The sequence below is a fragment of the Aptenodytes forsteri genome, unplaced genomic scaffold (genome assembly GCF_000699145.1).
Source record: "Aptenodytes forsteri isolate BGI_AS27 unplaced genomic scaffold, ASM69914v1 Scaffold108, whole genome shotgun sequence".
Classification (NCBI taxonomy): Eukaryota; Metazoa; Chordata; class Aves; order Sphenisciformes; family Spheniscidae; genus Aptenodytes; species Aptenodytes forsteri.
The window spans coordinates 5,575,940-5,598,439 of NW_008794448.1; the positions used below are offsets into that span (position 1 = coordinate 5,575,940).

General features: G+C 36.6%; 1 protein-coding gene across 1 annotated transcript in view; it reads left to right on the forward strand.

The window, feature by feature from the left end:
• Window positions 1-22,500, forward strand: part of NPAS3 (neuronal PAS domain protein 3) — a gene marked incomplete at its 5' end in the record, with an annotated part of 555,595 nt that overhangs the window by 430,490 nt on the left and 102,605 nt on the right. The window lies entirely within an intron of this gene.

The window sequence follows — 22,500 nt, forward strand, 5'->3', positions numbered from 1 at the left end:
GTTAAAGTTTTCTCTTTTCTGTCTGTAGAATTTTTGTGCTTTAGTCCATTGTTTTTAAATAATGTATGTAAATTTTTGAAAACATGCAAATTAGGGAGAAGATTTTTTAACCTAAAGACTGCTTGTCTTGTCATCCCTCTTGTGTATGATTGGTTCTGTCAAGTTTGACAAAGCTTTATTTAATTTTCACTAGAGATACTTGATCTTCGTGATGTATTTTCTGTTGTATGCAAATCTATCATAAAACTAAAAGGTGAAAGAAATGGCAATGGTATTCTTGTGTCACTCTTTTGTTTAGCGGCAATGCTGACTTTCTCACAACAATTCTATTAAAATTGTACACTGTGTCACTCATTTGTTTAGCGGCAATGCTGACTTTCTCACAACAATTCTATTAAAATTGTACACGTGTACATAATATTTGCATAATTTATTAGCACGCGGATCAAACTGTGCCTTTTGCCATTGAAAATGTGCATGTGCTCCTTGAATATTGACTAAATTCTCCTAACTTTTGGCAATTGAGCCATGAGACATATGCTCAAAAGTATGGCATCAAAAATATAGTGGCATCAGATATGTTATTCTTTTTGGCAATTGTGCTGCACATATTTCAAACCACAACTTGAGCAGTTACAAGTGCAATATGCATTTGTCTGCTCTCATTTTAGCATACAGAATGACAGCATTCAATTAATTCCTGGACATTTTGGTCACTTTAATTTTTTTCTGATATCTGCAGGTACCTTCTTCTGCATTTTCAAAAGTGTGGGGGCTGCAGAAAACAAACAAAATCTTGCCTTAAAAAAAAAGCAACTTTTGTTCATTTCAGCATGGATGTGATTCTCCCATGCAATTTCTTTGAATGCGAAAGCCAGTAATTTCTGTTGATGTTTTAAAGTACATTTCAACCTCAGTATAGAAGATACGATATATCATTAATAATACTACCCAATGAGCAGCAAACTCCACCATTCCCCCAGAGAAACAAATCTGTAGATCCAGCATTTCCCTAATTTCTCAATTTTGGCTAATACTACACAGTGACATGATATAAAGATTTTGATTATTTGCTTGTAAAATTTTTCAGTTGCCATAAAGCAAGTAGATGAGGACTACAGCATGTCAGTAGCAGAGAAAATCTATGTTCACCCTATCTTGGAACAGAAGGATATATGGTCTTTCATACTTCATTATGATGATATGATATAATGCCTTTTTAATGATACTATAGTTTGGAATTAAAGGTGTGATCAAATTTTGCATATTTAATGAAATGTTATCTGTATCGAAGCTACAAATAGACTCAAACATGTGTTTGTTTTGGTATTAAATAGCATGCATATAAAATTCAGAACCAACATTAATTATTAATGATAGTGTTAGTGAATGAGAAAATTCGGATTTTTTTTTTTTCTTCCACTTCGTTATATGTATGGGCAGCTGCAGCTTTTCTGGAGCTGCGTCCATTGTATTATCCTGGTTTTTTGCTGAAGGCAACCTGTAACCCCCTCATGTCAGCCCAAAGCGCTCCTAATGCAGTGATTTTATTCAGAGAATTTATATTCATTTCCCTTGCAGTGTTAAGAGGGCATTCAACCAGTTCTGAAAGCTGGTGAATTGAATTGATTGAATTTGGGCCTTCTGGAGTAGACTTGTAGCACAGCTACTGAAATCTTGATCTGCAACCTTTTTCAGAAGCCACAAGAAGTTACTAATGATTTGGGAGGATGGAGGGGAAAAGAAGAAACCCCTGACAAATTGTTACTCTCAAAATGAAGAAACATGAGCATATGTGATTTGAAAACTCCAGTTTATTTCAAAAAGACTTAGTAGATGGGCAATTTAATGATATTTATTTAGAGTGCCTTTTGATGTAATTTAGGCCATTTAAAAGTCTATGGTCAGGGAGCCAAATTCTCAAAAGTGTGTTTTAAAGATTTAGAACTAGTTTGCTATGCATTAAGATGACACTACTGCAAATATGAATATATTCATTTTTATATAAGGTTTAGTGAAAAAGACGTGTATCTTACTAGTTAAGGTAAAGGCATGAGTAGTGATTGTTGAAACTGTGGGAAGTGGAGCTTCTTCTTCTTAAAGAAGAAACTTATCAGGTAGGACTTTGAGACATTACCAGCACACTCTTTTATTAACCAGAATAAATGGCGGCATTGAGTAGGATGTGCAAAACCCTGTTTAAATATGCAGGGTTTGAGACTGCTTGTTATTACAGCTGCTGTAGATTTTACCCACCCATCCAGAAGCCAAACACTGCCTAATAAACAATGGATAAGGGAAAAGAGCTTGGTGTCTAGAATCGAGAGTGAAATCTACAGCCGCAATGCAATAGTGCACAGCTCAGCTCTGAATCCTTAAAAAGGCTTTTTATGCTTCCTAGACACTGCAGCATTGCACTCTGGTGTATCGAGAAGTCTGCTGGTAATGTTTCAAAATCTCATTTCATAAACAAACTGAAAGTGGAGGGCTCCAGACACTTTGTATAAATATTCTGCCTTGCACACAGAAAATCTAGCAAATGTTGATTAGTTGTTACAACCACACAGCATAAGCTGTCTTCAAAGCTTTGTCATGGAACAAAATTCCAGTAAAAATTATGCAATCTCTATACTCTTCATTATCACCCTCATTGTAGTGTGGTCTGCGGATGTGATTCACGATCTAAGTAAATCAAAAAATGACATCTGCTAGCATCAGTGAGAAGTGGATCAGGCCCTTTAAGATCTAAACAAAACAGAGCTGTTGCCAAAGAGATGTCAATAACTTGAAGCATTAAAAGATAATGAGTTAGGGAAAAAAAAGGCCTTGCCTTAAGCATCAGAAATGTAAACTTTTTTTTACTTTCTGGATTTTGAAGTTTTAGTTTTCCTTTGCAACATGGGCTAGAAACTTTCTCCATCTTTAGAGGAAAGCTGCAATTCTGTACTATTTGTGTGATTCCAGAGTCTAGGACTTTGAGGAAAAGACAAAGTTACTGCAAGTCTTGCAGTTAAATTATGCAAGTTGGCAACCCTGCAAAGGTTAGTAGTTCACACAACTATGAATACTTCTGTAAATAATAATAAGCATCCAAAAATTAAAGATGCAAAAGGTCGATGTAGATAAACTCTTCTCAGAATTCCCAGGTTTTATGAGAATCAAGTAATAGGTCTTTAAGCACAGTTGTTCAATTTTTCGTGCTCTCTGTACCCAACTTTATTTTCTTCCCTTACTCTTCATGCATTATTTTCTGTTATTTGTTATTTGGCTAAACTATTTGTTCTAGAGTTAGTAGTCCCAAAGGACTTGGCCTGATTTATCTTGCCTGTTTGAAATTATACATCCGTATTTTCCCATCCCCAAATTGAACTGCACAATTGAAATTATCTGCTGTGTATCTTCAGTTACACAGGGCTTTAAAATCATCTGAGTAATTCTCAAAGGTATGTAGACCTAACTTACACTAGTCTTTTGAATGTTTTTATTGTTTTTGTCAAATTCCCTTCTATTTAATCATATATTTGGGGTTTTGTGATGCACAGAGCAGTAAATATTGGAATGCTTTTATCACAGGATCTCTCAGCTACAGCTGCATAATATAAAAACAGTAGGTAGATACCATGAGATTTCTTCCTTTCGCTCTGTATGTTACAACATCAACTCTCATTTCATGTGCTATTATCGTCTGAAGGTCTTCGTAAGATACTGTTCCATGTATACGGGAAATAAATTATTGGACTTCCTTTTTGTTTACCTTCTGCAGTTGGTTTCTCCAGAAAAGGAGACTCGGTGATGGGGGCCTTGGAAGCTTGAATTTCATGTTCTGCTCCAACTTTCTTTTGTGATCTGGGAAAAGCCATGGATAAGTTTCTGACTAATTCACATGTACAACAAAGCCCCTTAATGACTGTCTCCATTTTTGCCAAATAAAACAGGTGAGAGCATAACAAGAAACATGTTCAGTTGGACTACGTTAGCAAAGGGCCTCAACCTCTCAATTTGGGTGACAGTATCTCTTTAAACTACTCAAGCAGGTCAGCCAAAAACAGCAGGTCAGGGCTGCCTCTAGCTGGATGCATGTGTTCATCAGTGGCTGCTGAGTACAGGGAGAGTTCATCCAGGAAAGAGCAAAGCTCTTGGAGAGTGGGTTGTAGCCTGAACGCAGAGCAGGTAACCACAGAGAATGGTGGGCATTAAACTGTTTCACTATAATCTTGAAGTGTTCCCCTTGAAAATTGTCATGCTCTCTACCTTACTTTTCCTGTTTTAGTGGCTTACAACTTATTACCAGATTTGAGCAAAAATTACTAGTTTTCCCTTAAAGATGATCTGTGCTTTTCAGACTGAAACTAAGACAATTTCCAGGTTTTCATTAAATAGAATGTATTTTAAATTGTGGGTTTTGAACATTTATGTAATCCTGAAGTGCATCACGTTTTTGTGTTTTTTTCTCTATTTATGCATGCTGTGGAGCTCCATGGCTGCTTGGAAGTCTGTACATTCTGTGGCTTGTATATGATAGATTGAGTAGTTTCTCCCAGTGTTTTGAGGGGAATTACAACAGTCCTCGTCCTTTGTGTAGTTTACATTTCTGTGCAGCCATGACTCGTAATTTGCAACGTGTTCACAGGCATACTGAAGTCTCAATGACATTCTCAGTTTTCAAATAGCAAATTAACTAATATCCCAAGATATACTTGATATTAACTGATTTGCTGGGTTATTGTTTTTATTTAAAAAACTTTAAATAATGTAATTATGCTTACAAAAAGAGGTAATATGACTAAGCTGAAATTAAGAATTATAAAAGTCCTATTGCAGTGCTTTGAAACTTAAAATCTCACATATACATTTCGTGTCATATAAAGCTGTGCCCTAAGTTACACTGTTCAGCAGTCGTAAACTGTCCTTTCATTTATCAAGGTTAATTTACAGAAAATGACCAATTTATTTGTTCTGAAGTAGAGAAAAATTGTAAAGTATTTCTTTCCTACGAGACTCATGCACTATAAGCAAAATATTTGTTTCTAAACAGCAAGCTTTATTCCCATCTCTGATGAAACAAGAAAATAGCACCTCTTCACCTTTCAGATTGGCTCCTTCATATTATTCATGTTAGTCTTTTCTCACTATTTTTATGATTATAATGAGGCAATGGTGTGCTAGTTAGCACAGACTGACCTTCTAATTGAAAAGCTGTAAATTCAGTCTCAGTGGCCAGCACTGGCAGAAATTTAAATAAATAGGGCTGCAAAGCCCTTACAATGGGCTGGCCTCTTGACCAGGGTGCTACCGAAGTCCTAGTCACCTGTCATCTGGCGACGTGTTGTAACTCCTTGGTGTTAACTGTCTGTCTTGTTACAAGTTAGGTTAGCATGAGAAGAACAAAGAGCAAGGAGTCTTTTATTGGTTAAACAGAGGATTTTGCATTTGAATATCTTCAGTATCTGATCTAATACTATACTTTATAAAGCAGCCTCTCAGTCAGATAAGGCTTACTGTTTAATTCCCAAATCATGATAAAAAGCTGGCCAGACTGATGCATCAATAACTCCTGTCTCTTTATACAGTTTTTCTTGATCATAGTTTTAATGTTTGTGCATTTATTATTTGAAAGCACTAATAACATTGGTTTAATGAGATTTTCTTTCTGACAAGCACTTAAGATTGGTGCCCAGATACTACAGTGATAAGTGTTAGGGAAGATGGATGGATAGTTGTGAGCAACTCTGAGAAATTGTGCAGCATTCAGTGTGTCTTAGAGATAGAGAGTTTATGAAATGGTCACAGCACATTATGCTACCCACACATAAATAAATACCTCTCAGGATCTTGCTGTTGGTTCTTGGCACTGTCCCACTAAAGTTCCTAACACTAGCTAACACTATATTAGTGATAACTAATAAGAGTTCATAGTCTTGTATAATATAGAGCAGCTTTATGCTGTCAGTGTCATGCATCTTTATCAGGAATACATCATACAGACAATGGAAATTTTCCATATCCTTTAAAGTTTTGCATTCTGTGTATTTGGTTGTTAGACAAATAGAGCAAGCTTTGCTGACTTCATTTTCATTCTTGGCAGCATGTTTTTATCATAAGGCAGATAGTCATTAATTTACAGAATCAACGCTGGGAACAGCTTTTGTGATCTCATATTAAATTTTCCCCTGAATCCGCCCCTTGGCAAAAATTACTCACATCGTTAAAAAATATTTAATTAGGCTGTAGTTTATACCCAGCTCACTGGGGAAATGTTGGAATTAATATGATTTGCATGAATTCTGTTTCTCTTTTTCTGTTAGAGATTAGTTTTGAATTCAGTTCAGAGGGTCGCTGACACTGCCAAGGACTCACAATTGTGAAGGTCAAACAGGTAGCAAATACTTCCCCTGGGTAGCTTCCCTGAAAAGACAGCTCAAAATTGCTTTTAATTATGGGTTACCTAAAAGGCCACTTGCTGTTTTTATTTTTCCACAGAACTCTGAAACATTATGTGGCTGGAAGTTCTAGGTAGACCACATCAGTTCAAATCTAAAATAACCTAAGTCATGTTTTCACTTCTTTTCTTAAAAATGAATAGCATACAAACCCCAAACAGAGATTCATGCATGCATACAAACAGGCATACATACATATACATATATGTTTCAACCAAGCTATTTTTGGTGGCCATTCCTCTACTGCAGTGGGGGGAATCCAAAAATTTCTTTCTCTTTCCTAAGGTTTGTAGGGAAAAAAAAAAAAAAATATTTTGGAAGGAAAAATATTTTCCTTCATAGCAATGCATCCACTGGCTTAATTATTCTTCACAAGATAAGATACAATGTTTAGTTATGCATTCTCTTGTTTATGATTTCAAGGGTTAGAAAAAACCCTGGGGATCCACAATCCTGTGCTTTTTAAAAAGAGAATTTAATGGAAACTTTAATTAATAATCTAATCAATCAATTAATCTCCGTTACATAAGTGTTGAAATCTAATTCTCCTTCACAGCTCTATCTATACAGAGAGAAACGAAATGGCTGCCCACTTATCAGGATGATGGGGAACTGTTACAGACACGAAGAAGTGAAACCGTAATAGTTTTGTGAAGCTGGCACAGATAACATAATGCTTACAAAGTACTCTTGAATTTGGGATAGATCACAATGTCAGTGTGGTGAGCTCTTGTGCAGTTAATTTCAGAAGTTCATTTTTTCTTTAGATGAGTAGAAGAATGTAAGAGCATTCCCCCAAATAGTTAGGAGTTGACCCATTTGTTTTGTGGAAACTCTGACAATTATGGCATATCAGTAGTCAAAAAATCCTGTTAAATAGTGAGCGTCACGTAGCGTTGACTTTTGCCTTGAGTTCAGAAAATGTAAACCATCTGCTTTATGAAATACGTGCAGACCACACCATGCTGTTGACTAGCCAACAGTTGATAAATAAATATTTATACATCGAGTGATTTATATGGGGCTTCTATCAGTACTGCAAAGGTGAGAGTCAGTTTGACCCTTATTTCTAGGACTGCGAGTCAATCCAACCCCTGGAGCCTGGAACCCTGCCAGAGGTGCCTGCAGTACTGATGGCAATTTAATTGATAACAATGCAGATGAAGATTCTTTCATGCACCAGTTGATAAATAAATATTTATATATCAAGTGATTTATATGGGGCTTCTATCAGTACTGCAAAGGTGAGAGTCAGTTTGACCCTTATTTCTAGGACTGCGAGTCAATCCAACCCCTGGAGCCTGGAACCCTGCCAGAGGTGCCTGCAGTACTGATGGCAATTTAATTGATAACAATGCAGATGAAGATTCTTTCATGCACAAACTCATCTCCAAAGCAGACTGTGTATATGTGTCTGTATGCTTCCAAATAGTCCAAAAAAGTCCATTAAGAGAGCCTTATGTGTAGGAAAGAGAATTAAATCATAGATAGGGCTGCACATGTGTTGTGCAGCTTCTGTCATCAAGCTTCTACTTTCTTTTGAAAAGTGTGTTCTTGTAAGTTCAATGTGTAAAAATACTTACAGGAGAGTTTTACAATTTAGTGAAGAGCCTTTTGCAGAGAAGTGTAAAAATATAAACCAACTTTGAAAAAGGAAATTGAAGATTTGTATATTCTTAGCAATGTATTTAATACTTTGGGCTACATAGCATGTGCTACAGTCAGTGCAATCTCTACATCTTAACTCCTATAAAGTCTGAAATGTAAGAATTGTATTACACTTTGAGTAGAGACTGCACACATAGGAAAATATGGTTTATGGGCAATTTTTGGACTGCAAAAGGCTGATTAGATATTTACAGCAAGATCTCATTTAGCGTCCTTTAGTTCTTTCCTACAGTAATAGAAAAAGCAAGGAACAAAATGTCATACTGAACTATCATTGAACCTAATTCCCTATCTCTTAAATTCAGTGATTTACCATTTCTTTAAAGCAGTATATTTTTCCTTTTATCTCTGGCATATTCATTTTCCATCCTTTCCCAAGATGCAAGTCCTGATGGCTGGATATTATACCCTTTTTGGCAAGGAAAGGCCACAGCTTTATTTGATCACAAATTTGTCCAAATACACTAGTCTTAATTGTGCACACTATATACAAAAATAATAGCTTACCTTGCCAGCAGGCAGACTTTCCAGTCAGTGATTATAATACTCTTTTCCAACTGAAGAGTTTTGAATTTTCTTGCCTGTCAGTGAAATACTGACCATTTCGACCCACAAAAGTATAGCGCTCTAAAGAAGGCAAACCAGAATTTCTCACCCTAATTTGTAGCAACTGAAAAATTGAGTTATATACAAAAATAATAGCTTACCTTGCCAGCAGGCAGACTTTCCAGTCAGTGATTATAATACTCTTTTCCAACTGAAGAGTTTTGAATTTTCTTGCCTGTCAGTGAAATACTGACCATTTCGACCCACAAAAGTATAGCGCTCTAAAGAAGGCAAACCAGAATTTCTCACCCTAATTTGTAGCAACTGAAAAATTGAGTTATATTCATTTGCCTGCATCCTTATGCTATCCTTCTGCTCTTTTACCTTTTTCTCCCTTCTGTTCCTCAACTAGGCATCACTGTCTCTTGCAGTATCCAGGGACCATTAGTCCGTAAATACACCATTCTGGCTGCATCTGATATAAAACACACATATTATACACCCAATATGATTTACAACAACTTACAATAAAATGCTAACATTATGCTGAATAGAGGCTTAGGAAGTGCCAGTCAAGCATACAAGTTACCACGTTAGTAAGCTGTGATACACCACCTGGATTCCAGCAGCAAGGCAAGACCGTAGAGTTTTCCAAGCAGACATTAAAAGCATGGCTACAGAGCATCTGAGGTTTAAGAGACTGTTATAGCCAAAGTATGACAGAGACCATTTGTAATGCCATTCTGTTCTTGTTTCTGCCGTTTGGATCAGAGGCAGCTCTGTGGATAGCTCTGTGGACACTGACCATGTAGAGAGCACTATTAACATGTTCAACTAGAGCAGTAGTTACAACTCAGGAAAAAGATCTTGTAGCCACTATGGATAGTTCTCTGAAATCGTCAACTGAATGTGCAGAAGCAGCCAAAATGTTGAGCATCATGAGAACGGATATTGAGGCCAAGACGGAGGGCGTCATTCTGCCATTTCATGAAACCTTGGTGTTCTCATGCCTTGAGTACTATGAGCAGTTCTGCTCCCTGCATCCAAGCAGGAATATTGTGGAGTTATAGTACAGAGAAGGGAAACTACAATGATCAAGGGGATCGAACAGCTGCATTACAAGGACATAAGAAAAAGGCTGGGACTTTTCAATTTGGAAGGGAGAAGACTAATGGGGCATTATGATCAAAGTTTACAAAATGAAAAGGGTAGTGGTTTGAGGCAGGCCTTTTATTCACAAAATCCTGCAGTACTAGAATTAGGAAGCACTCATTGAATCTTTGAGATCAGTTAAAAATAGATAAAATAAAGTATTTTTCTGGGCTTGATGGGTGTCCACTTGTGCAAAAATGGACTTCATGTGTTGGCCTTATTATCTTGTTGCCATTCACTGTTGCTCCACTCCTTAGATGCATCATTGAAAAGGCAAGGAACTCTACTGTTCTAAAGAGTGGGTTTCATTTCTAAATTAATTAAATGAGAGAAAAATCATACGAGTAAATGTTGACAGTCACTTAAAGCCATTAAAAAGGATGGAGTGGCTAGCTGTAAATTCAGCTAAGAAACGTACTTGTCACTTGCAATAGACATAGGCACTCAGGAAGCAGCAAAGTAAGGTTAAGCAGATAAAATAAATGCAACCCTTTATAATGTTTTGTTAGTTAGTTCAGATGTGTACAATCAGATTGTATTTGATTTTTTTTACCTCTAGAAAGACAGTGATACAAGGATCCTGGATTAACGCATATAGGTTTATGCAATTATTAGCAATGGGAAGAATTCCACAGTGTGAAGAACTGGAATTATTTTCCTGAGGTAGGAAGGCTATTTATTTTCACTAAATATTGACTGAGTTACATAGCCAAAGTATAGCTAACAAGTCCATTAATGGACACCTAAATCTTTTGCTATTCTTGTTTTATTGGATTTATTGTCTGTATTACATTTATCATTCTCTCCCAGAAGCTCCACTTCCTTCCTTGTTTTTTGCAGTTCTGTTTCAGAGTGGTCATATCCCGATTGCTCCCTCTGTATCTCCTTTATTAGCTCTTAATTTCCCTCTGTTCTGCTGATGTTTCTCTGAGTTCAGCTCCATTTTCACTATTTCCCCCTCACCTCTTCCAAAGATTTCCGTAGGCCTCTATAATTTTGAGTCTCAGATTTTTCCTCCTGCTTCTCTGAGTATTTCCCTTCTTATTGAGCCTTGCAGTTGTATTTCAATCACCTCCTTCTGAATTTCTTGCCCATATCTCAATCTAAGTAGAGGTGAATTTTTGGCCTACTATTTCCTAACATGTATTAGGTGATGTAACACACAGACATTCAAAAAATTTCATATACAAAAAATATCGCCAAGCTCTAAAGGTGTCTTTTGTCTTTAGAACTGAGGACTCTTTGCAGTCAGCATCCATCTCTGAGGCTGCAGAACCTTCTCTCTCCTGTCTGCTCTTCAGTAGTGCTGAATACTGCAAAAGTGCATATATAAAGTATTTTTTACCCATTCTTCTTTCTCTCTCACAACTTAAAATTCACTGTCATCCCATTATCCAGATTCACCATCGTGGTTTCATCTCCATGCCTTCCGTAATACCCACTATACAAGTCGGCTGTCCCTAAATCCAATTGCATTTTAGATCTGAAACCATCCAAAATTTGTCCTTTCATCTGTATCCATTTCTTAATCGTTTGGTTATCTATGACCTTATTGCTTTAATCTTCCCCTCCTGATCCAACCTCAGTCTCACTTTTTTCTTCGGTCTGAGCAAAATTTGACTGTTATGTTCTTTTCTTACCAGCCTATAAGGATCCCAAAATTTTTATTTTTCTGACAGCTGCGCTTCAGTTCCTTTATGTTCTCACAGTCATCTCTCGGATTGCCTCCATTTCCTTTCCTGCTTTTGGCTTTCTGGGGCCTCTCATGTTGCCTCCAGTTCTTGGCAGAAGCCTGTCTGTCTCATTCATTAGCTCTAGCATATCTTGCTCTTCTTTTTCAGGCTGCTTCTCCCCTACTTTAAAATACAAATGTTACCCATACTCTTCCACTCCAGAAATTCTTTCTTTTTCCAGAATACTGGGAATTCCTTTCTTCTTCCCTGGATTCTTATAGCTTCAACACCAAGACTCCTTCATTTTACTGCACCATTTATAATATGTGCGGTGTTGCATAAATTATTAATAAAGAAATCTAAAAGTTTTAAAGGAAAGATTTAAAGAAAAACTAGGCATGAAAAGAACATGGGAGCTTACTTTGCCTTTCTGCATTGTCATCCTACAAATTCTATATAATTTTTATTTTTCTTGTTAAAGAAGAGAAAACCTACATAGGTGAGCTAAATACCCGTGTGCTGGTTTGGGGAATACAGCTTTATCAAATCCATAGGCAATGTTTGAGAGAGTTTAGATGGGAAGGCTTAGAAGTCTGTGACAGGATAGTAACCTTCTATTGCTTTTTTTTAAGCAAAAGAAATAGATTGGGTTTTCCATGAATGTGAATGTTTAATAAACAATGAAATGCTGAATGAAGTTAGAATATAAATCCTTTTAAAATTGATATGTTTTTTTCTAGTAAAATTTGACACACTCTCTCTCATTTGAAGGACAGTGCAAGCAATATCTACTTGAACAAATTCAATATAGCATGCAGGTGTATTGTGGGTTAATCCTAAAGAATGTGCGTCTCCAAAGGTCTTCACAATGTTTCGAGCATTTGTTCTTTTTTTTCTCTTAACATGCCTGAAATGGAAATTCATCTGTGAATGGTGGTTTTTATTCGTGTTTTCACAGAAGCGCATTTGCATGCCCTAGAAAAGAATCAATATTATGAATGAGAACTCTCCCCAAAAGTCTTTAATTATATGTCTGTGTATCAATATGTAATATTTTGTGTTTCCTCAGATTTTTTCTTCTTTTAGCTGACACAGGCAGACTTTGAAAGGAGTAAAATCAGCAATGTAACAACGAAATGCATGCAAACTTGTTAAATGTGATGGCAAAATAAAAAGCTTCCGACAGTATGATCAGTTAAAAAAAAAAAAAAGATAGCCAGCAAACTGTCTATCATGTGATGAAATTTGACAGTAGGGATTATGGCTTTGATGGACCAGAACAGCTAATAGAAGAAGCTGACATTTTTGAAACCCTGCTAATTAAGGGTTCCTTCCTTAATATTAAAATAAAGTCTTTGTCTGGGTTTTATGGTTGGAGAATCAGGTGTTTTCATTAATATATGCCAGTCAGTCTTAATAAGCTTGGAGGGCAGAGGAAGTTATTATTGAGTGACCTTCTACAAAATAAGCATGTTGCTAAGGGCTCTAACCCTGCCCTGTTCAGACTGATGAATCTCATTTCCAATGCAAAAGCTTCACAAGAAATCCAAGTATTCTCTGTGCAATCACAGAAAATAATCCTTGTGTCTCTTGTAATGTCCAGAATTGCCACTTACTATACTACTACTGTACAATGAATATTACAATACATATTATTTTTCTAGCACAATTGTCTACATTTCTGAATTGCCAAGAATAGAAAAACTTATTGTCAAGACACTTGTATTGAAAAGTCAGCTCATTTTAATACTTCTCAAATAGTCATCTACCCTGTTCATGAATTATAATGCACAGAATACATCTGACAATACTAGCTTTGAAAAAGAGATATGTCTGTATTATTACATATTCATTTTCAAATAGATTTCGAACAGATTTTAAACCATTCATTGAAATTCATTGAAATGATAAATTCACAGTTGGATTTTGATTGACTCTTAATCTAATTTTACATTTGATAAGTTTTCCTTTTTTTTAGTAGTAATTTTTCTGTAGATTTTTCAAGCTAAGTGAAAGGGTGTGGTAAGTTACTAAGACTCATCATATATTTGCTGATAGAAATTAGAAAATGAGCTAGTGAACCAGATGAAATAAGTGCAGCATTGTAACCACCAGTGATGTCTCACATCAACTCTGTGTGGACTGGGCAATTTCCAACACCCCAAGACTTTCTGCAGATATTTACTAACACTTTCTTGCTTTTTGCTTTCCTTTCTTTTCTCTCGCTAGGTCAAGTCAGTACTCTAAATGGTTCTGTGAGATACTGCACTCATAATAAATACAGTGGATAACGGATGAAATTCAAAGCAACACGTCCAGTTTGCTGACACTATGCTAATGAAATAACATGGCTGCCAAGCAGAAATGTCAGAGTTGGGAGAATATAAACGCTCCCAGGTCATTGAATGAATCACTAAAAGTTGAGTATTTAATAGGAAGCAATCAACTGCATCACATTTGCAGATCTCCTTCCCTTAATTGATGGCACAGCAGATCACAATCTGTAGAATATTTGATAAAACTTATTCCAAACAGGTTTGTTTGTTTCTTTATTTACATTGATGATCAGGCTAAATTGGCTTCAGAACTCAAACACTGCAACAGAAGTAGATGTACATACTCTTGGATAGTTCTTACCCTATATCATTACATACATAAATACATTGTAAACCAGTGAGACAGTTCAAACCAGTGCCAATGTTAGAAAAGAAAAAACTGAGGCCCGTGTATTTAATTTTTGTCTAGGCATTTTGTTCCCAGGGCTAAAATAAAATAAAATAAAATAAAATAAAATAAAATAAAATAAAATATTGCCCTGGGAAACATATCCCATCTTAAAAAGACCCACTATCCGAGGCAATGTTTGAGTTATTTCTGAATGCCTAATAGATGCCACATTTGAATATAATAGCACTATTTAGTCTAGTGAGTCTACAAGGTTCTTTGAATATGAAAGGCTCTCTGTATTCTGTTCCATTAAAGTCAAAGCCATCTATGGACCTTGGACTTTTTGTATCTCTACTTGATTTATGTATTGCAGTTTGGGATTTTTGGCTACTTTATCCCTTGAGCATTTTTCCCCAGAATAAAAGTAACTTGATTTAGCTCCATGACTAACCTTGATCCTATTCAATTTGGACTACTCCATAGGAGAGGAAAGCGTAATAAGTGCAACACCGTTCTTAGAATGTGTAAAACTGATCAAATTAAAATCCCCACAGGTCTTTCTTGTTTCTTTGTGTTTGAGGGAAATGTGTGGGCGTGGCTGCGGATGTAGATGGTGGAGGTCGAGGAGCTAGCTTAAGTGTGATCAGTGATTTCCACTCTGTTTCTAGTGGACAGATATGAACAATACGGGGAAAACAGCCCATATAGTATTTATTAGCATCTCATTAGCAGCTGCAAATCACAGGAGTGAAACGTTAGATCTACCTTAGGAATGCTTCTTTCAGGTATAGCATTGGGGCACCTAACATACTGCTGCTCTGTAGCCATTTCTGTTATTTTAGTATTTTGGTATTTAAAGAAATGCAAAGTAAAACACTTGAAGCATCTGAAAGTGGTCAGAAAGAAAGGAGTAGGAGTCACAACCCTTGCATGTCAATAAGTTTTGGAGGATTTTTTTTCTCACTGCTTACACTGAGTTTAGAACTCCAAAGCTTACTGTTAAAAAGTCTGATCGAAAGCCTGCTGATTTCTGATGACAAAACTCCTGCAGACATCAATGTGAGTAAGAACTAACCCTCAGAGAGAAATATTCCATTCTCATCCTTGTTGGCACTGTGTTGATAAATAGTATGACAAGGTCTTTCTTACACCCTCAGCAGTATTTTATTCAGTGCCTGCTGTGGCTCATCTAAGAGCCAATATTAGTGCTCATTCACCAAAAAAGTAAGAGTAAAGCAGAAATGCTATCTCTATGCAGAAATCGATATTCATAAATAAAACAACCAAAGTCACTTTACTCAAATACTGTAAATGCTATATTTTTTACTGTAAATGTAATTGAAACAAGGTCATTCATTTTGCTGCTGGAAAACAAATGGAGTACTAACCTAGATTTACTCCTTCTTCAAGAATAAAGGATTTTTGTGAAGGAGGAAGGAAATTTATTGTACAGCAGAAGCCAACAGGTGATTTCCACTTCCAAACATTGTGAGTGTAGCTCAGGACAAGAGTTATGATGAGAAAAGGATGCTCCAGGATGTTTGGAAAGTACTCCCTGATTGCTGACAATGGGGTAATACTGTAGTAGGTGTGGTATCAAGTTTGAATACTCCTATAATATCAGCATGCCTTGACAAAATGAAGTGCCAAATCCAGGGTCAATAAATCTTAATGTAGATTCTCATGATTTAACATTAATGCTGTGATTATAAGAAGTGGCATATGAAATGTGAGGCTTGTGCTAAATGTGGCAGGATACAGGGTGCCCAGAGGATGCCCTAATGTGCTGAATCATCCGTCTGCTTTCCATTAGGCATATAGATGTACAAGTACACACAGCAGGGAATGTAAAGCTGTACAGCCAAGGCCAATGTAAACCAATTGAAAGGATTAAAAAGACACAACCCAACACATTTATGCAATACGCGATGTTTAGGGTCTAGAGCTGTGGATAGATGGCTAGTTTAGCATAGAAGGAAGAGCAAAAAAGTAGCTGTAACGACAGCCAGAACAGTCAGCATGTCCTGCTCTGCCAAAATATTTGTGAATCATGTAATAATCTGTGGAAAGTATTACTCTAACACCTAAGCGATCAATATGGCTAATCACTTTTAAGAGGAAGGCATTTATTTCCAGACAATATCTAACTGTTTGCATCATGTATAACTCCTGCCTTTCTCATCTAACTTTGCATCATGTATAACTCCTGCCTTTCTCTGCTGTTTCAAGCTTTGCTTTTCTATTTGCTCTTATTTTCCTGTCTTCCTCATCTTTCATGAAATGGAAGCTAAACATCTTGGCAGTTATCTTTTGCTCTAGCATTTCAGCTGTTATGTTTCAATGTAGTAATATTTTTCTGTTCCTGCATCCACATAAGTCTTTTGTGGCTTTCAAACTTGGAGTGACCTCCAGTTCTGGGTAACAAGAAAAAAGGATGGAATTTTCCAGAGGGACACAAAAGGAGACTGAAGGAAAGAGAGAGAATTTGAGATGGGAAGTAGAGAAGACGTGAATGACTTGAGAAAGAGAATGGGCTGGCTTGAAATGCAACAAGAATAATCATTTAAACAAAAAAGCTGATAGGAGTTCTGGGAATATTTTCCACAGTGATTAAGGAAAAGTGAATGAGAAATGTCTCCTCTTTCCCATAGGAACAGCAGAATCTTTTTGTCTGTTACTCAACTTTGTAGAATGCAAATGTGTTTTAGAAAGTAGTTTGAGAAAGCTGTGAAATTTGAGCTTTTAGCCAGTACCCCAATTTCCTTCTATGTACCTGATCAAATCCATCCTAGTACGCTCTCAAAGACAGAAGCTGTAAGAGCATCTAACTTAATTTAGAGGCCTCCTCCTACAAAACCATAGTCTCACTCAGGGTTTAGACTGCAAGATCCTTAGGACATTGGAAGGGCTCCCCCTTCCAGCCTGGCACAAGGTCACAGAGGCTTGTACAAAGAACTTTAATTCCTTCATTCTCAGGTTATAAAGGGTTGCAAAGAACTGCCATGGGCAATCTCTGTACAAGATGAAGAGACAATAAAAACAAAGGTATGAGAGAAAATAGGAGCTGAGCTGAGCAAAAGCAGGTGTCCAAAGATGTCTGTTTAATACCCAGTGCTAGTGTTAGCTGCCTTGCATATACTTGCTCCTGATAGACTACGCGCCACTTTATGTCGGCTGCAGAAGGCTACAAGCCCCCACCCCATCCCAACAGGAAAAGTCTCTACTTGAGAGCTGCCTAACATAAAGGTATTAAGGATTTTATATCCATGGCAAAATTTTCAAAAGAGCTGTCTCAGGCTGAGCATCCAGAATCAAAGGCTGCTTTTGAAAAGTTGACCCTGGCCTTTGGGGAGACACTGCACAGACTTTTCTTATAATGTTTCCTGAAAGGTAAATTTGAATCTCATTCTGTATTCCTACATTGGACTAAATTGAAAGCGCCTCCACTGATGTCAACAGTTTAATGAAAATTGCTGTAATTTCATGGATTTTTTTTTAGTAACCTATGCTAAATAAGTTACATGCTGCTGTGTGTATATATATATACGTGTACAGTAATTGAAAGACTTTTTATTCTGTCCCGTTCACTGTTGAAGAGAAGTTTTTCTTTCTCCTCTCTCTACTAGTATACACAAAACTTTATTCAGAAGGGTTTTCAATTTCTGTGTCTGTCCTCGAGATACATGAACTAAAATTTAAAGTAAGATGGGGAAAGAACATAGCATTTCTGCCAAAGCAGTTCAATATTCCGCAGAATCTTGTAATATGTAAAAGTTATGAAGAGAGAGCTATGATACCCATTAGTCCAGAGGAAAACCTATTCTAATTGTGTTACCACATCGCATTGTATTTCACTCTCTTATTGGTGTATTATTTTATAAATTGTAGTACAGTGTGGCAATTGTCATCTTGCATTCCATACTTCATCTCTAACCTTCCTTGTTGGGTTACATGGAGCTTAGTATCTAGAGAAACATGAAATAACCAGAAAATGGATAATATAAATGCTTATTCAACTATCCACAATTTGGTGTAGTAATCCTAATATAGAAAAATTCAATATGGCATAGGTATATTACTGCTTTTTCTGTTGCTGAGCTATTTGTCACCATATTTCACCTTAAAAGGTATTTAATTAATCACTCCTTAATCACTCCTTAATCATTAAGGAGTTTACAGGGCACTGTCCATTTCCACAACCTCGAAGTACTGTTTATCCATTTAATCAAATGAGATTTACTGTAGCACTAACTTTTGTTCTTGCAATAATACCACAGTACAGGGACAACAGCAAAGGCTATTGATGTGCCTGTTTTAAAATGCAAATTAATCCTTGTTACCGTTTCTCCAGCAGGATGTGATGATTCTGATTTTAAAAAGTCGCCTGAACTTCAAAATAGTTACATTATTCACCAAACTGCGAAGTTACAAAATATGAAATGCTAATATCTCAGATATTTTTATAACTTCAAGGATTTTATGGTGTAACAGTGACTTCTTTAAAATATTAAGTCCTCTGAAATTTTTGGAAACGGCATGAAAAAAAAAGTATTGTTTAATACACTGTAAAAGAAAAGAAAAAATTGCTAACCAGTTTTTCTGGTAAAGAATCTGCAGTTTCCTGCTGCTGTAAGGAGATACAGAGGTCCACACTCCACAGTCACTTCATCAGTAACAATCTGCAGCAATTCCTTTGAAGTCAGTACAGTTAAACAGCTGTAAAACCAATGTTACTGAAATAAAATCCAGACCTACCATGGCCATGCTTTCCGCCATGTCCCACACTCAACTCTCATGCTTCTTTCAGATTCTCACTATTGTTAATAGTAAAATAGTATCTCAGATACTACAGAGTGATAACCACTGATAAATTTACGTTCTTTATAGTGGTGACCACTGTGACTGAAGAGTAGCAAATGCAGTCAGCATGCATGACTCGTCTTGCTCAGAGCCACGCAAGGCAGGAGTATAGCTAAGAGACCTTTTGACAGCCAGCACAATACTCATTCCTCTAGAGCATATTGCATGCATCCTATACATATTCAGTTCAGTTAGAAAAAAAGTTTTTTCTACCAATCAGGGCAGTGTATGAAAATAATTCCATCTCTCCATGCTGCATGCATCATGATTATGGATCTGCTGAAGCACCAATAATCAATCTCAGTTACTGGAGAACGTGTTGTCACTTGCTGCCCTTAGTCATGCAAAGTGTTGTACAAAGCAGCAGAAGTAATACAGCTTGATTTTCATGAAGGTATTATTGTACATGAAGTACTGAGAGGTTATACATTATGATAGGAACACAAGCTGCTCAGTGCTGTTCATTTTGCTGTGTTTTTATAAATTATTATAGAAGAAAAATATAAGTTGTGTGGCTACACTGTCAGCTAGAGTACCTTGGGCTTTTCTCCCACTTACTTCCACCCATCCAAGAAACTTGCAGAGGTGGCATTATCATTTTTTCCTCCTCACAATGAACTGTTTTCTTTCTGCAGGGATTAGTTTAAAATGATCCAATCCATATCCTATAAAATTGACATCTCTTTGTAAGTTGTAAGTGGCATCTGGCAACAGAACAGTTCAGAGGTGCAGAGATCGTCCTTATTGAGCAAAACAACCAAACATTCATTTGCATCCCATTTACCTTGAAGAAACTTCAGCACAGGTTTAATGTTAAGCACGTGCTTAGTGTTTTGTTGAGTTGTAAAAGCCTGAAAAGGCTGCTCTTTCAGCAGCAAAAAGAAGCCCAAAACTCAGCAAGTGCTACTGAATTGAATTCCAATGAGTACAAAATAAATTAATTCGAAGGGTGAAAAAAATCTCCTAAGTCTGCGCCTTGTGCCAAAGATTTTGTTACACCCAGAACTGTAAATCTGAGGAAGAATAAATTGGCTAATGACAAGACCCAACCTGTGCAATTATATAGGGCCTTCTCAAAGTCTGATATTTCCTTTTAGAGTCTGTATTTTTTAGGCTACAGGCTGAAATGAAGCACACTATTAAACTGCCACTTCTGGGTATTAGGTTGTTCATGGCTTCTCTCTATTTTTGTCACCCAAGGTTGCAATGATTTTCTCAGGGATTTTTGTTGTTATTGCTAGTCCATAGTATAGCTAGGTCATGGCATCATTTTGAATGATCTTGAGTTCAGCTCAAGATTGGCAGTAAGAACAAATTAGATCATAGCTCTTCTGATAACCCCATATGCAGAAAAGGAAAATATAATTGCATTTTTGTTTCATCTTTCATGTTTACAGCACTGGTGTCATTAACCCGTCCATACCCTGAGAACATACAGGTTTATTTGCAACATCTTGTAACAAGAATGAATGAATGAATAACAATAATGTTATTTAAAAAATCCTCTCGGTTTTGGTTTGTTTTAAATACCTTAATAGAATGTATGCAAAATTCCAATTTGAGCAACTAGAGTTCTGTTTCCATGGGCTCGGTAACAGTGATTATGTACCTTGCCATTGCTCCTTGTAAAGTACTTGTCATAGATAGTATGCTGTAATTACCCTTACTTTGCTTCACCATTAGCTCCTCAGATCAGTGTCACTTGCTTGTTTCCTAAAGACAAGCAAAGATAGCCAAGGTCTGTGTCTGTTAAATATCCTACTCTATAAAGCCCATACATTTCTGTATTTTTGCTATTAGAGCAGTTTATTCCTGCTCATGTGCTTTCTCATTTCACTTCTGCCCAGGCTGCCGCTGTACCATGGCTTTTTTCTGGGGAGGTGGGAGCAGGCGGGTGTGGAGAGGAGAGTGAGGCAAAGCTCCGGTTGTCATGGTGCCTTTCCCATCTCAAACATTTAGAGTTAATAATTTCATATGTAGCATGTTCCGAGGTAGTTTTTCTTGTTGCCTTTCACTATGGGATGTATGAGTACTTGTTTGAAATGGGTACTTGGACTTCATAGTTTAATGTAGTTAATAATACAACTGTGGAATGAAAGATATGCTGAAGTATTTCAAAAGAGGAGTTGTGATTGAAATACAGTAGTGAAAAGCTGACAGATAGAGTTTATCAAAGTGCTTCAGTATACCTTCATGCAGGAGAGTGGCTGATTTCATATTCACTAATCCCCAAATAACCATCAAGAAATATTAAAATACAAATTTTATTAGTTTCATTTAATTTCTTAATCACATTTTATTAGTTTCATTTAATTTCTTAATTGCTCAAATTCAGTTTACCAATTTATTGCTGTGTGAAATGCTTAGAGGCGATGCGTACATTAAAGGGATTATTTACATGTAATCCCTCCCTCCCAAAGGATACAAACTGATCATTTATGAATCCTGATTTACACTCTGTAACAATACCAGATGAATGAAATAGTTACTGTAGAATGATGTAGCTCCTGGAAGTGCGATACTGTGTGGAGTATGATTTAGTACTGAAACTGAACTATCTCGTTTTCACTGATGATTTTAGTAAAGGTGCGTGAACTTCACTCTTAGAATTTAGATGAACCAAACTAAAACTACTTGCTGCAATAGAACCATTTATTTTCTGGGAATATGTGCAATCAAGACATTAAATTTAACCTTGGGGAAAAGTCTATTTTAAAATGTAACCCATGTTCTATTTGGGGTGTGGATTATTTTCAGCTAGGGTTATGATTTTACAGGAAAGAGATTTATAATTAGTTTTAACATAATTGGCAGGGATTTACCGTTGAGATGCAGCCTTGCAGCTTGCTCCCTGCCTGTGGATATCACTGTGGGTATCTGTTTGCCAGCCAAAAGGTGTGAAAGCAAGATGTAATAAGAGAAAGGAGAAATCAGAAACATTAACCGCAGTGAACCAAAAGGAATGAAACTTTAAAAGTCTCTGAGTACATTATACAGAAGGAAATGTCTTTAGCCCGCAACCTACTCATTGCACACCTTTGCAGAATGATAAAATTCACCTCCAGTTTAAAAGCGGTATTTACTCGTCCTGTCAGTGTTACCCCTACCCCTTCTCTTTGGCCAGACGTAACCTGTTGTATTAGAAATGCTCACATTCCGAAAGCGTGACCATCTGTGCCAGCAGTAAATAACAGTAGGACTTAAGAGAATCTGCAAAACCAATAGTCTCTAGCTTAAAAATCAAATACCTGACACCTGAAATACTCTGTCTCCATTGCTTAAGAATTACTCCGCATTTCAGCTTGTTTAGAATTCCCCCTCATTCTTTATTGGGGGATTTCTACATGCTTGTGCTTTACTCTCATTTCCCCACAGATTATGGTCTCCGTAGACTGGCAAATACAAAATAATTAAATGTTTAAAGAGATGCATATTGTCTGTTTTATTACATTGAGACAGAATAAGCTGACACCAGCAAAAGAAAATAGTTTGCC